We start from the raw sequence: 15,751 nt of genomic DNA, 5'->3' as shown, positions 1-15,751 counted from the left end.
AGTGGCAAATTGGACTTCAAAACTGGAGTGGAATTTTCATTGAAATGTGTTTACTAGAATGTTGCCAAAATTGATTCGACTCGATGTCAGAAACTGAGGAAAATTAAAGGGAATAATTAGTGAAAAATCACTGGAATGATAAACGAATGAATATTGAAGGTGGAGAAAATTCTGGAACAAAACGATTAAAAAGATCTTAAAATTCCAAATTCCAAATTCTTTTTTATTTTGTCGTCATCTCGTCGAACTTCCCTCGTCGTGGGATAGTGTTAAAAAGAAATTAGTGCGCAGGCGCGTGCGTACGACTGACGACGACGAAAAGCCAAGAGTTCTAACAATTTATCAGACAGCATTCGCATCGACATAACCTACAGACAATGGAACGAACGCTGGAGAGTTCATTAACGAGTGCATATATTTGAATCAGAGGTGGCTAACTTGCCCCCACTCTTGACCGCTAGCGTTACCCCCTCTCCACTGCATCGATCCCCTCCACTTGCACAGTCCGAGAGAGTGGGGGCTCACTCGCGAGAGAGTGGGGGAAATTTCAATGTAGTAGAGAGAACAATGTAGTGGAGGGGTGAGGAAAGTTAGCCAATTAGCCATGACTTAGTTAGACGTTAGCCTCTGTTTGAAATGATCATATTGCTGGAATACTTTAAATTTAACAAAACACGCAAGAGGAATTACGAATTAAAAATAAAATTTGGAAAATTCAAAGAACAGGAAAGTTCGAAGAGAGTATTATGCTTTAACTGAGATTGTTGATAATTTCATTCCTATCGCGTCGCTGATTAAATTCTCCTGTTCTTTCGCTGATAAGCTAGCATTGTAATTGCAACCGCACCGTGAATAAATAATTCACACTCGCATTAACGTAGTAACGTGGTTTACCGGCAATTCAGAATTAATAACAATTAACACGGTGGAATTCCTTGAGTAGAAAACGAGGGAATTTATATGAAAATGTAGAGCAACAATTTCCTCAAAGCGTTCACGCTCCCTTAATTTCTGAATAAATCGAAAATACCACGGATAGGCGCGCGTATACTTGACTGCATCACAGAGGAGCTTTTTTGTTGCATTTGTATTCATAAATATTACCAATATCCCTGCTGCATCGATCGTTATGGTAAAATAGCTTGGCCACTGTGATCTCTGGACTTACACCAGGATGGATTTTCGCTCATAGAACCAAGTCGAGCCCCTTGTATCGCCACACGAGTGGTATACGTGTCGCGAACAGCACAAAAGAGAAAGAATATTCTTTTGAAGAATAAAGTTATCGAGAAATTATTATCCGAATATTATTACAGAATCGCTGGGAAATATTATTATTGAAACAGAGAGAATTATTGATAAAGTAGAATTATTAAAAATAGAATTCGTTCAAGCACACGCACATACTCGACGCATTTTTTAATTTAATTTAATTTATTCGAAAAGAAAATTTTTATACGAAACTAGTTTTCTTTTTTTTTTTTTTTTGAGAATAAAATTATTGGAAGTTATTATCAGAAATAGAATTACTACTAGCGATGATTATTATTATAGAATCATATAACGAAGCGTATCATTATTAATACAATTCATACTCATACGCGTACTCACTTTCGATTTAATTTCAATTCATTCATGGATTACGGAGAAACTATCGTTCTATTTATTCTTCGATTATTTTCTCACGCAGTTTGGCCACGGTGCAACTCCATTTTGAGCTGGAGATACACCATCAGCGCTCCGAAACATCAGTGTGTAACTATGTTTGCTGTGTTATGTGCGCTGCTCGCTGCAGGAAGCGACACAGAACGCCACCGTACGTACGTAATTGTTAATTGAATCGTCAAGACAGTTGCCACAACTGCGGAAACTCTGCAGATCGGGCAGAAATATTAATTGAGCGATATGTGCGCATCAGGCAAATCGGTAACGGTAACGAAGCTTAATCGTCGATGTAATCGACATTCCGACAGACAGTGTTAAAGTCGCGCGATGAAAATAAAACGAGAATGTGTGCGTGCGCGCGCGCGCGCGCGCGCGTTCAAATAAAACATCGACGGTGTAACCAGCGTAAAATATAAAGCACCGCCGTGTTCTCGTGTTTTAATCGTTCTCAAACGCGTGTTTCAATTGTTAATCTGGCTCGAGTGGACAATATTAAAAGCGAAGCGAAAGCTTGGTGAAAAAGCTTTTCGAAGTAATTGAAACACCAGGGTTTTACGCCGAGGCGTATCTGAACGAAAGGACTTTTGTGTTAAGAAATTATAAAGGAATTTAAGAAAGAAAAAAAAAAAAAAAAAAAAAAGAAACAAGATTCAAATAAGAATCTTTGATTTTAGTACGAAAGACAAAAATGTCGGGAAACTTACGAAAAGGTGATATTGCAATTGTTAAATTGTACAGGATGAAAAGAAACATTTTGTTCCGTGGCTATCGTAGATGAATTCTAGACCTTCGATTTAATTAATTACCGGAAATTAAATTAGATGCGAAGAATCTCAAGATTTCAAAATCAAAACTTTGAGAACCTGATAGTTCTCTTGAGAAAATGGCACGAAAGTCACACCTGCGGACGCGTGCGTTCTAACAGCGACTTTATGGTTCTGGACGCGTGGATGTAAATGTTTATATTTCGAATGATGTTGACAATTAGTTTTATTGTTTTCAGTCTGATTATTTAAACTCACACTGATGTTACCACTGTGACAAATCAAATGTTAGTGAAACCTAAGAGTTATAGAGTCCAGAACTATAAAGTCGCTGTTAGAACGTATGTACGGTTCCGCAGCATTAAATGATTAAGAAACTTTTTTGTCATTTTCCAAGAAAACTATTAGGTTGCGACCTGTGGTTTCTTGGAAAAGTTTTACCTTCGTGATGAGTAGACTGCAGTGCAAAAAAAAAAAGGAAAAATTTTTAACTTTGAGATTCAAGGTTAAGGTCAATTTTGTGGCAAGTTCTTTACATTTATTTTCATCAAATCGGGAAGTAAAATTCCACGGACAAACGTCTGTATAATGTACACGGTTTTGTCACGAATATGAAAAAAAAATACTATGAAAATATTATTAAAAAATATTATTAAAAAAATGGGTTAATAAAAATTTACAAAATTTGATACTTCGATTAGCCTTTAAGATTGGTAAAAATAGCGATAATGCAATGGCACTACTTTTGGTCGTACACTACTTCTATCTCCATAACTCTATCGCGAACAGTATGGAAAACTCGGTAGAGACAGTAACAGCGAGTATTTTTCTTGAAAGTCTAACGCGTACGTAAAATTTCGTCTTAAGTCGTTTAGCATATTCAAACAATACAGCAACGATGGCATACCGGTGCAAATATTTTAACAGCAAAGTCTCGTGGAATACGAACGAGCGATGGTGGTTGTATGTACAATATGTACAATAACATTCTCTGTTTCGCCAACTTCTCGTTCTCGCGGTGTGCTATTCCGAAACGAGTGAAACGTGTCAACATAAAATATTCTTCTTCTATTGCTTTTCTTTTTTCTCTCTCTCTCTCTCTCTCTCTTTCTCTCTCTCTTCTCTACGACATAATGCGAATCTTTTGCACGATTAAGCGAAAAGTACCACGCCAAGGACGAATACAATACGTATGACGAAATGCTGAATTTTAATAGCCTTCATTTCAGATAATTGTAGGTAACTAACTCTTTTTCAGAACAGAATTCTGTTTTTTCTTTTTTTTCTCCCCCCCTTTCTATTAAGACTGTTCTTGAATGGTACAAATGGGAAGGAAGTAGTGCGTGAAATCGCGAGACGACCCAGAGCTGTATCTTCTTCGTCACGATTATTTCTAACCGAATTATTTAATTGTTCCCAGAAGATAATTAAAAACTGCGTTGCGGAAGGACGATGAGTGTTATCTGTGAGTAAATAAATGTGAAAATCGTCGAATGTGCCAAAGTCGTCGCGGAATACCTAAGTTTCTCGCGAGCAAGAGACATTTGTATTTAATCTGGTTATATCAAATTAGATCGAGTTCATTGCTCATGTGCATATATATCTAACAAGATAACCTTCAAAGCTTGCAAAAAAAAAATATATATATATATATATGTATCTAACAAGATAACCTTCAAATCTTGCAAAAATATATATACATATATATGTATCTAACAATATAACCTCCAATCTTGCAAAAAAGAAAATATATGTATATATATATATCTAACAAGATAACCTCCAAATCTAGCAAAAATATATATATATGTATATATACATATATAACTAACAATATAACCTCCAAATTCTGCAAAAAAAAAATATATATATATATATATATGTATCTAACAAGATAACCTCCAAATCTTGTAAAAAATATATATACATATATATGTATCTAACAAGATAACCTTCAAATCTTGCAAAAATATATATACATATATATGTATCTAACAATATAACCTCCAAATCTTGCAAAAAAGAATATATATATATATATCTAACAAGATAACCTTCAAATCTTGCAAATATATATATATATATATATATATATATATATATGTATCTAACAAGATAATCTTCAAATTCTGCAAATATATATATATATATATATATATATATGTATGTATCTAACAAGATAACCTCCAAATCTTGCAAATATATATATATATATATATATATATATATATATATATCTAACAAGATAATCTTCAAATTCTGCAAATATATATATATATATATATATATATATATATATATATATATATATGTATCTAACAAAATAACCTTCAAATCTTGCAAATATATATATATGTATCTAACAAGATAACCTCCAAATCTTGTAAAAAAGAATACGTATATATATGACAAGATAACTTCCAAATCTTGCAAAAGAACGACCTCGGAAAAAAATTGTCTTTCGACGGAGTTTTTTTGAAATTGCAAGTGCAACTTTGTCCCGCGAAGAGATGCCATTTAGCTGAGACACCCTGTGTATTAGCACTCCTTTAACCCTCGACGACGTTTAAACGCTGACGACATACGCGGCCAAGCCTGGCACTTTTCGACCCACGCTAATATACACACTTTAAAAAAGTTCGTTTCTCGCGTCGCACGTACTGAAAATAGGATATTTGTCAGCGTTCAATGTCATTGCAACTGGAGAGGAATACCTTGGGAAACGCGTGTACAAGAAGGAAATTAAATTTGACCCAGGGTGGGTCGAAGATTGGCACATTAATAATATAACAATAAAATTTATATAATTTTATATATAATTAATATATAATATAATATATACTTTCGTAGTAATAAAACTTAATTAATTAGTTATTTCATTCGCAAGAATCATAGTGCGAACACTTTTGTGATTCATCGTGTGACAAATAATAATTGACGTTTCGCGAGATCTATTTCGAACGACTGGCTAATCATAAAACGTATGAAACTTCAGGGTTTGACATGACGATTAACCGTTGGGGGCACACAATTTTAAACTCTACGCGGAATTTTTTTTAATACAAAAAAAGGAAAAGGTTTATTTCAATTATTAAATATAAAATATTTCTGAAAATGAAAAGAAAGTAATATTTAAATAAATTCTTTATTACAGAGTGGGAATACACACAAATAATCTTACCATGCAACTAACGTTTTGAAATGAAATTCATTGAAACACATCTTTAGGTGATATAGGTATATTACATATAAGTATATATATATATATACTTAACTTAATAAAAATATTTTTTTTCTTCAATTCAACCATTTTATTACACGGACGCATTTAGTCGCGAAGAAAAAAAAAATATATATGGTTAGTCGTATAAAACGTTAAAAATTGCCAATGACCTCCCCGATCTCCGTGAAAAAATATTCCACCATGAATTAACTGTGAAAAGAAATGTGGGACAATTTTAAACCCAGCCAACACCAAAGAGCTGAAACATGAACCGATGCTAATTAGAAGGGGCGCAAAGAAAAACCGGTCATCTTCTGGCCTTCTTTGCTCGTTCTTCTAATTAGCATCGACGATCATTCTCATTACCAGGTATCCATCAACCCTCATACGCGTCTGCCAATACCCGCCAACAACACTTGCAACTGGCTACCCGGCCGTAAGGATCAAAGACGAAAATTCGATCGAGAACTCTCCCGCGTCTACGAATCACGTTATAATGCACGTTTGCAATAACTTCTGACGGGAGTGGAAAATACTTATGGAGGGCAGTGTACGTGTCGTGTACACATACACACAGAGAGAGAGAGAGAGAGAGAGAGAGAGAGAGAGAGAGAGAGAGAGAGAGAGATCGCGGAAACTAGCGTGGTAGCGTGTTGCCCGGCCTGCTTGGGTAAAGCTGGGTCGCGGTTCTATCGATCTCCGCCCACCTGGAGACTTCTCTCTACCTCTGTATTCGATGGCTTGCAGGATGAACGTTGGGCCTAAGAGAAGGACGGAGAAGAAGGGTGTAGCAGGCAAGAGGTGACAGGATATAAAGGATACGACAGAATACACAAAGAGAGAGAACGAGAGAGAGAGAGAGAGAGAGAGAGAGAGAGAAAGAGGGAGTGAGGAACTACGTATAGCAGAAAGATTGCGCGTATTATATCTGTAGGGAGTGTGCTACATGCTTATGTACACCGGCCACCCTCCCACAAAGGTTACGAGAAAAAGCTCGGGCCAACAATGGAAAGTCGTTTCCCTAGAAAGTCGAGGAAAGTGACGCGCGCACAATGGCGAAAAAAAAGAAAAAGAAAAAGAAAAAGAAAAAGAAAAAGAAAAAGAAAAAGAAAAGAGAAGAGAAGAGAAGAAAAGGGCGAAACGAGATGGCAAACTTCATGCCTAGCTTACTGTCTTACCAACAGCCACCTCCCGCTCATCGGACGTATTCCTAACCTTTACCACCGGATTTCTCTCCTTCCTTCCGTCTCAGCCTTCGTCCCCTACCACTCGCCCTCCCCCCACCCAGTTGTCCCCGTCGCCAGTACGCTCAGTGGAACAGATCGAATTTTCTATTATCATTGTGTTCCTTACTTTCCTTCCCACTCCCGCCGCGATCCAAGCGCCAGTTAAGACTGTACAACGAGCCCAGGTGAAACAAAAGGGGAACGATACATTGTTCTAATCTAACAGGGATGCAAAGAGACTATTAATAATCGTGGACAATACGGTTGAGTAATATTAATGAGATTGCGTTGCAACTGAGACGAGGTTGGAGATCATAATTTCCGTGAAATCGTGCAATCGTGTGTTCATGCTCGGCACGACGTTTTGTTAATTAATAGATCCACGATTTGGATTGGGAGGGGGGGGGGGGGGAGGAAGTTGCGAACTGCAAGTTTGCAAAAGTGCAAAAAGAGAGTAGTATTTTGGGTATTATATGATATGTGTAATACGTGTATTAATATGTAGTGATATATTATTGTACCAGTATTGTATAATGCATATAATACTAGTATAATTAGTATATATACTCATATTATTATACTATATATATATAATGTATATAATGCAATAGTATATATAATATACTTAAGTATATATAATATAATGCTAATAGTATTATATTATATATATTATACTATATATACTAGTATGTTATTAGTTAATATACTAATATACTAGTATTATATTATATACATATATATACTATATATCATATACTATATATACTAATATTAACTAATGACTAATATTATTATACTCTTTAATATGCACATTAGTCTCATATAATACATATAATATGTGTAGTAGTATATTAATGTATATAACAATATGCATTAGCATGTACTATATTATTACACTAGTATTATATAATGCATACAATACTAGTATAATTAGTATATATGCTAATATTATTATACTATACTAGTATATATAATATAATACTAATAGTATTATACTATATTTACTAATATTAACTAATGACTAATATTATTATACCCTTTAATATGCACATTAGTCTCATATAATACATATAATATGTGTAATATTAGTACGTAGTGCATTAATGTATATAATAATATGCATCAGTATGTATTGGTATGTAGTATATTAATATATATAATAATATGCATCAGCATATAGTATATTATTATACTAGTATTATATAATACATATAATACATTTAATACTAGCATAATAATATTAGTATTATATTTTAATATGTTATAATCCACTAATATTATATGTATTAGTGTGTGTATGTGAATATGTGTATATTATAATGCACTTTCAATATGTGTATCAGTATGTAGTATATTAGTGTACGTAGTAAAATGCATTAGTATGTAGTATATTATTATACTAGTATATTACATATAAAATAATATGCAGTATTATATGTCAAGAAATTATACGCCTAGAAATACGTAAATGTCGTGAGAGTAAAACATTTAGCAAACGAGACAAATTTTCATTTAGGTTCTGTTTCCACAGTTACGTAAGAAAAAAAAATTTTTAATTTACGTTCGTAAAAATTTAAAGACACATAAAATCTCGCAGTCTATTGTAATGTACCATAAAACTTACTTACTTGGTAGACTAACTCGTAAAAAAACGCATAATTTCAGCCATACAAATGAATATCAGGAATATTAATGATTCTAACTAACGAAAGGCAGAGAAATAAAAGTACCAGGGAACATAATGTACGTAAATTTATAATATTATTGACCCATACGTTATTATAAATTATAATTTACAACATATATATATGAACTTTTAGATAGACGAAAGCAGAGATAATTTATTCGTTTCTCACTTTTGTAATAGGCTGATATTCATTAAAAAAAATAGAAAAAGAAGAAGAAGAAGAAGAAAAAGTTACGTGAAATGATTCCGGACGATCGGACGGAATTTCCACAAGTTTTAATTAATGAAGCAGAGTTTCAACTGAAAGCTAAAAAAACACGAGAGGGAACATTATAGTAAGCGTTCCAAATATTTGTCATATTTCTGAACGCGTGCAATTAGAAGCAACTTCTTTGTCCCAGTTACCAAGTACACTAAATTGAAAAAAAAAAAAAAAAAAAGAAGCTATACAAAGTGACGTAGAGAAGAAAAAAAGACTTTAGACTAATTGCACGACCTTGCGTTATCAGTGTTATACAAAATGATATTTCAAATAAAATATAAATATATCTATGCGACAAATCATTCTCAGTCCTTTCTCAGAAATATTGTATCATTGATATTATATCAGAAATATCATATCATTAATATTTATTTTTCATTCAATATTTCCTTTGGTCCATTACCCTCTGAAATAATATCTGAAGCAGTCGATGAATGTTTCCAAACTTGAAATGTTATTCCAAGTAACAATTTCTAGTTAAACGCTTAAACATTTTTATTATTTATATATACTTGTAATATAGTATAATATAACTTATAATATATATATATACTTAAGTTATATTATACTATATATATATTATACTTAAGTTAGATTATAGTATAATATATATTATACTTAAGTTAGATTATAGTATAATATATATTATACTTAAGTTATACTATAATTTTATACTATTATACTATAATATAACTTAAGTATAATATATAATATAGTTATATATTATAACATAACTTATAGTTATATGTAGTTATATAGTTATAGTTATATATACTTATATAGTTATAGTTATGTATAGTTATATAACTATATAGTCATAGTTATATATAGTTATATACTTATATATTGTAATATAACTTAAATATAATACATATAATAAATATAATAAATATAAAGTTATATTATATTATATATATAATATAATATAACTTAAGTATTATATATATAATATATAATATAAGTATAATATATACTTGTAATACGTCTTAAATAATTAATAATTCCCACTCGCACATTCGATACATTCTTACGTATCACTGTCGAGTAAAAAATAAATTCTCAAACAGTATTCTTCAATTATGAATAATATGAATAATATATTTGAATAAGAATTTCATTGAGTATTCTTTAATATAGTATATCGAATAGTATATTTCAACAAGAATTTCATTAACTATTCATATATGTTTCAATAAGAATAGATTTCAATTACTATATCAAGTACTTTTTGTTTCAGCACTGCTCACTTTCGGATTCTCTTTCGTTCATAAAAGAAAGGAAAGAAAAAAGAAAAAAAAAAAAAAAAAGAAAATAGCGCGATTTTCCTATCGATTTTCAACGTCGTCCCGTGCAATTAATAAGGTGCACGATGAAGTGATATCAATTCGAATTCTAAATTGCTCTCGGACAGAGCCGGGCAAGAGGATTCCAAGTAATTGAGACTACATTTTACTCGATGACAGTGGTTACTGACCGGTAGCGTATGCAAATTCACGGCTGATACGCGGGAATATCTACGATGATGATCGAGAATTCCATCTCCCTTATAATCGGGCAAAAACCAAAAACCAACTGCGCGTTTCCCTTTTTTTTCTTTCTTTTCTGTGACGAATGAAAGGCTTTTTTCTTTCTTTTTTTTTTTTTTTTCCCCTTTTGCTTTAATGTCCCCGATGGAAATTTTACACTTTAATAGTCGTCGGCCTCGGTGTCAACATCAATTTGACCATTTATTTTATTTTAATCTCTCCCCTGCAATTATTTTGCTCGGAGGTTCGTAAATTCAATCACACATGGCCTCATTAGGTACCTATCATTCCAACGTATGTACATAGGCGGATGAACACGATTATGAAATGACGTTACAGCTCTGGATACAGTGGATATGATGCGTGTATGTGCAGACGTGACAGTGCGGTCACGGTGAATAGGGACGCGAATTAATTCATTATAACATTTGGATTTCGATGTGCCGACGGTTGCGACGAACTGAGAAATCAATATCCCCTTTACGTCTCGACGACATCACGTCTGCACGTTGGCGAAGTTATGACGTACTCGCTGCCAAGGTAACTAAGAACCTATAAATTAGATGGGGCCGGTGCGATTAATCGAAAAAATTGCGCTGCCCGACCTCTTATGCCGGTCAGACGCGTTACAACACCTGATTCGATCTCACCTTTTAATTGAACGTTCGAAAAACATTTTATTTAATTATTTTTTCGTAGTTGCTCGAGTAAGAAAAAAAAAAAAAAAAAGAAATGGAAAATAGAAAAATCTTTTGGAACTAACTTACGTACATTCACTTTACATTATTTTTTTTTTTTTTTTTTCGGAGCGATTATGTCAGATAATAGAGAATATTAGATGATGAAATAATATACAGAGTGGGTCAGAAGTTTCTTCCCACCTATTTTTTTTTTTTTTTTAATAAAACATCGAAGTATAAGAAAGCTAACTAATTTTGTTGACTTTAAATTAAATTTAAGTGATTTTTTCACTATGTTTCAAAAATCTGCAAAAGAAAGTTTTATTTATTTTAGTAGAAAGTGATTTTTGGCCCACCCTGTATAAATCAGATGTAATATATATTTGTTAAATATATATATTTGTTAAAGTGATTTTTGGCCCACCTTGTATAAATCAGATGTAATATATATTTGTTAAATATATATTTCAATAGAAAGATAAATTTCAAAGATCTTTTTGAATTATACAGCGATTATATTTCCGCTGAAATCAGGAGAGTGTTTCAGCGTTTCACGATTGACAGAACGCAGATTTTCTATGCGTTCGTGAGAGATTTAAAAATGCTGAAACACGTAATAATGTACGTGACATAAAAGAACGTGGAAAATATCCAAAGTGGAAATGGCTCGTTGTAATTCTTAGTAAGTGAAATTTTCCATGTAGGTCGTATATTTTTAGGTCACGTATTTACGTATTTATGTTATGTATTATGTTGCAGTGTATTTTTAGATTATGTAATCAAAAACACATCAAATTATATAAAAATCCGCAGTACAATGATTCACATTGTTATTAATGTTCCTTGGTTATAAGTTATGTCAAAAAGACACAACTTAGTAATGTTTCTTGTTTATTGGTTATGTCAAAAAGACACAACTTAGTAATGTTTCTTGTTTATTGGTTATGTCAAAAAGATTCGGCAAATTTTATTGAAAATAGAGATAAGAAAAAAAAAAGAAAAAAGAAACAAATTTTCAGATTTATCATTGTTACTTGAAATATAACTTAGGAAAAGTTGACTTCACCTTGAGTCCAAGTCAAATAAATCGTTTGCAAAAAAATCTTTCGTTTGAGTTAATTCACTATAAATAAAATAACAAAGCGGAAGTGAGAAGGAATTTTATACGAACGGAATTAGAAACTGTTTGACCATTTGACAGAAATTGTTTGTAGAAACAGATGAAATAAGGAATGAAATAAACACGCAAAATTGCTTCGTAACATAATTTAGAGGGAAATTATTTGCTTGTTCAAATAAGACATATCGTTTCATCAATCATGTTTCAAATATTTCATTCAAATAATACCCAAGCGTGATATATTACTTGCTGAAGATGATAAAATATCTCGCAACTCTCTCCGCTCCGTATATTTCTCTTTGCGTGTCATGTCATCAAACATAATCATTTATTTTTTTTATCATTCTTATCTTTTCGTTTTATTACGAAAAAATGTTGACTGAAAATGAAATTGAAGCGGCGAACTAACCTTGTTGGATTTTCTGCGCGCATTCTGCGAATAGTGAACCGCACACACCTGAAACAAACAGAGATCGTGATATACTATTTATATATGTACCATAAACCGTGTGAAATGAAATGAAACGAAAACAGTAATAAGATTGAATTTGATCTCAAAAACTGTTCCTACGTTCACCTGCCGTAAGCAATAATGAATATTAAATTTAAGGAAATGATGTTTGTACTTTCAAAACGAGTGTGCCTAAATAATCCAAAGAATGATAAAATTCAGTCAAGCAAAAAAAAAAAAAAAAAAAAAGCAGAGAGAATTAAAAATTAAAAATAGAACAAGAGAAGAAAAATTAAGAATAAAAATTAACTTGGAAATTAAACACCGAAAACATTAGGCAATGGTGAATATTAAATTTGAGAAGATATAAACAGCAGAGTCCAAAAAATGATGAAAATCCAATCAAAGAGAGAATTAAAAGTTCTCTACAACAAAAGGATAGGAAAAACAGAGAAAATTAATGACACAGAGAAAGAGGTAAGTAAGTTTGAAGTTAAATTAACCTTGATTGTGCAATAACCCCCTAAAATTGCAATATTTCCTCAGTTTCAAGTATATTTAAGTATATAATCCGGGCAAAGCGAATGAGAAATTTATCACTTCTCAGTAATTTCTATCCAGTGATATCATATGATAACGACGAGGTCAAAAAGGAAGCGACGTAATTGCTGTATACGGTTCGGTCACTCGTTACGGTCCGCAGTCGGTTAATTTTCAAGATGAAACGGAACGAAGTCGCAACGTTAAATATATTATATTGTACATTACGCGGCATAGAATTTCGGATCAGGCCGAGGTGCTTGATCGTCGTTGCGATCGTGGTACCGATGGCAGCAGATCAATTGTAGACGAATAGAAATTAGCTTCGTTAATTAAACTCCGAAATCGATTCCAATACAGGAAGGAAGCGCGCGCGACATGCCGTACGCTGACAAATTATCTTTGCGTGCCTCGGTAACTAGTTAATTAGTGCCAACGACTAGTTTAAACTGGAATCCAGCCGAATCGAAACTTTGTTTTTCAATCGGCGCGACTCCACGTGGAAATACCTTGCTACTCGTGACGTACTATTCGATCAACTATTTCCCTCTTCTCTTTTTTTTCTCCCCTCTCCCTCTTTCTGTTCTAAGCGAAACTATGAGAAGACTTTTTCGTAGATTGTTTTGAAATTTGTTCGAAAAACGTTGGACAGTTTCGCGTTGAAACGAATAGTTTTCAATTAAAAGACCTGGATTACTGGATGGAACAAAAAGTCGAAAATAAAGGAATCTACAGCATCGACGCGTCTAATTTTCTCGAGATATTATTTCTCGTGAAAGTAAATGATATGTTTTGGCAAAATCTAAAATTTCCATAAATATAGTTCACTAATTAAGGACAGAAGTAACGTATGCAGTAGCTACTTTCGATAATGGCTTAATGGTTATAATCAAAAATTATTGATAATAATTATATTAAATATTATATTTATATAATTATATATAAATATTAATATAATTATAAAATATATTTCAAAAATTATTGATAATAATTATATTAAATATTATATTTATATAATTATATAATATATAATATATAATATTATTTAAATATAATATATAATATACATTAATATAATTATATTAAATATTATATTAAAATATTTTTAATCCTCGACTTTATTATTTCTTTCCAAGATTGTTAGACAGACAGCAATTACCAAATAATTAAATACAATTTTACAAAAATCTATTTACTATAATAGATCAATATTATAATAAATATTTAAATATATTAATTAAATATAGTTTAAACACAATTTATATATAATAATTAAATAAATTGAATATACAGCACTCAAAGATCATTTCGCTTTTTCACACCTAAATGCTAAGTCTGCCACGTTTCCTCCGTTGTAATTCAATCGTAAAACCGAATTAAATTGCAATTGAATTAAACGAAAGAACTGAATTACGAACTGAAATGTAACGAAGTGTTCTGTAAGATTTAAGTGAATTACTTTGCAATTATAATATTCGATTCAATTCTGCGCAACTCTGTCTTTAAATTGTTAAAAGTACTTCGTATTTTATCCAAATTACAATTACAAATTACACGTATTACAATGCAACGAAATATCGATTTAACTGAATCACTTTCGCAATTGTAATTCGTGAACCGATTCAATGGTGAATTCTGCGCGACTTTGGTTTTTAAATTGCTAAAAAATATTTTGTAATTCGTTCAAACACATAGTGCAAAATAGGGAATGGCAGAAGCTGTAAAAGAACGCAAATATTCATTTCAACGTACCTTCTCGAATTTTTATATCATTTGTATTACTATCGCGTAACTCGACACGTTATCGAAAATTCGCCATCGCGCGTATTACTTTTTCATACGTGGTATAATGTTATTGACAGATTCGTTTTCACGAAAATATTTTTCTCTTTTTTTTTTTTTTTTTTTTTTTTTTTTGTCTGAAAATTGGAGAAATTTCGTGAAACGAAGAAACAAGGGGTGACGAATTCCCCGATCGCCTCTAAAATCATCCCATTCATCGTCATAAATATTAACGCGTTCACCGCGCGATTATCGACCTGGATAATCGATTAGCCTAAGTCAGAATTTCAAGTTTCCGCGGTGCTCTGAAATTCACGCGAGAACAACTGTTCGGCATCAGCTATTCTCGCTCAGAAGTTGCAGACAAATGACGAACGAATAATTCATGATATCGGGACCAGGTAACCAGAAAGAAAAGAAAAGAAAAAAAAGAAGAAGAAGAAAAAAAACGTGACGACGGAATTAATGAAACTTGAATGCCGAGGCTGCGTGTTTGAACCAATTATCGGGAAGGGCGCAGCTGGCTGGTCCAAAATAAGCGGCGATTTATTCTCATCTTCCGTGAGAGCTTCCATCTTCTCTGGATTACAAACAAACTCGAACTCGATTTTCTTCCATAATCGATGGTACGTAGGAGATGAGTTTATTTCGAAAATTAAAATTATTTCGAAAATGACTACCTTTTTCAGTTTTCGAAGAAGAAGAAGAAGAAGAAGAAGAAAAAGAAGAGCAGACTTTTTAAAATTCTCGACGATGCTTGTTTTATCCCTTTTGTCTCGAAGAGCGAGTTCAATTTTAAAACCTTTAAACTTTCCTCCCGTCGTG

General features: G+C 32.2%; 1 long non-coding RNA gene across 1 annotated transcript in view; it reads right to left on the bottom strand.

Moving 5' to 3' along the window:
- LOC122536582 overlaps positions 1-15,751 on the bottom strand; it is a 47,619-nt gene that overhangs the window by 12,335 nt on the left and 19,533 nt on the right. Inside the window, exon 2 of the long non-coding RNA XR_006308425.1 lies at positions 12,563-12,610. This is a non-coding gene — a long non-coding RNA (uncharacterized LOC122536582). The remainder of the gene's footprint in view (positions 1-12,562; positions 12,611-15,751) is intronic.

Source organism: Frieseomelitta varia, unplaced genomic scaffold, assembly GCF_011392965.1.
Source record: "Frieseomelitta varia isolate USP_RPSP 00005682 unplaced genomic scaffold, Fvar_1.2 scaffold_157, whole genome shotgun sequence".
In the NCBI taxonomy this organism is placed as follows: Eukaryota; Metazoa; Arthropoda; class Insecta; order Hymenoptera; family Apidae; genus Frieseomelitta; species Frieseomelitta varia.
This window is presented reverse-complemented; position numbering and strand designations above follow the sequence as displayed.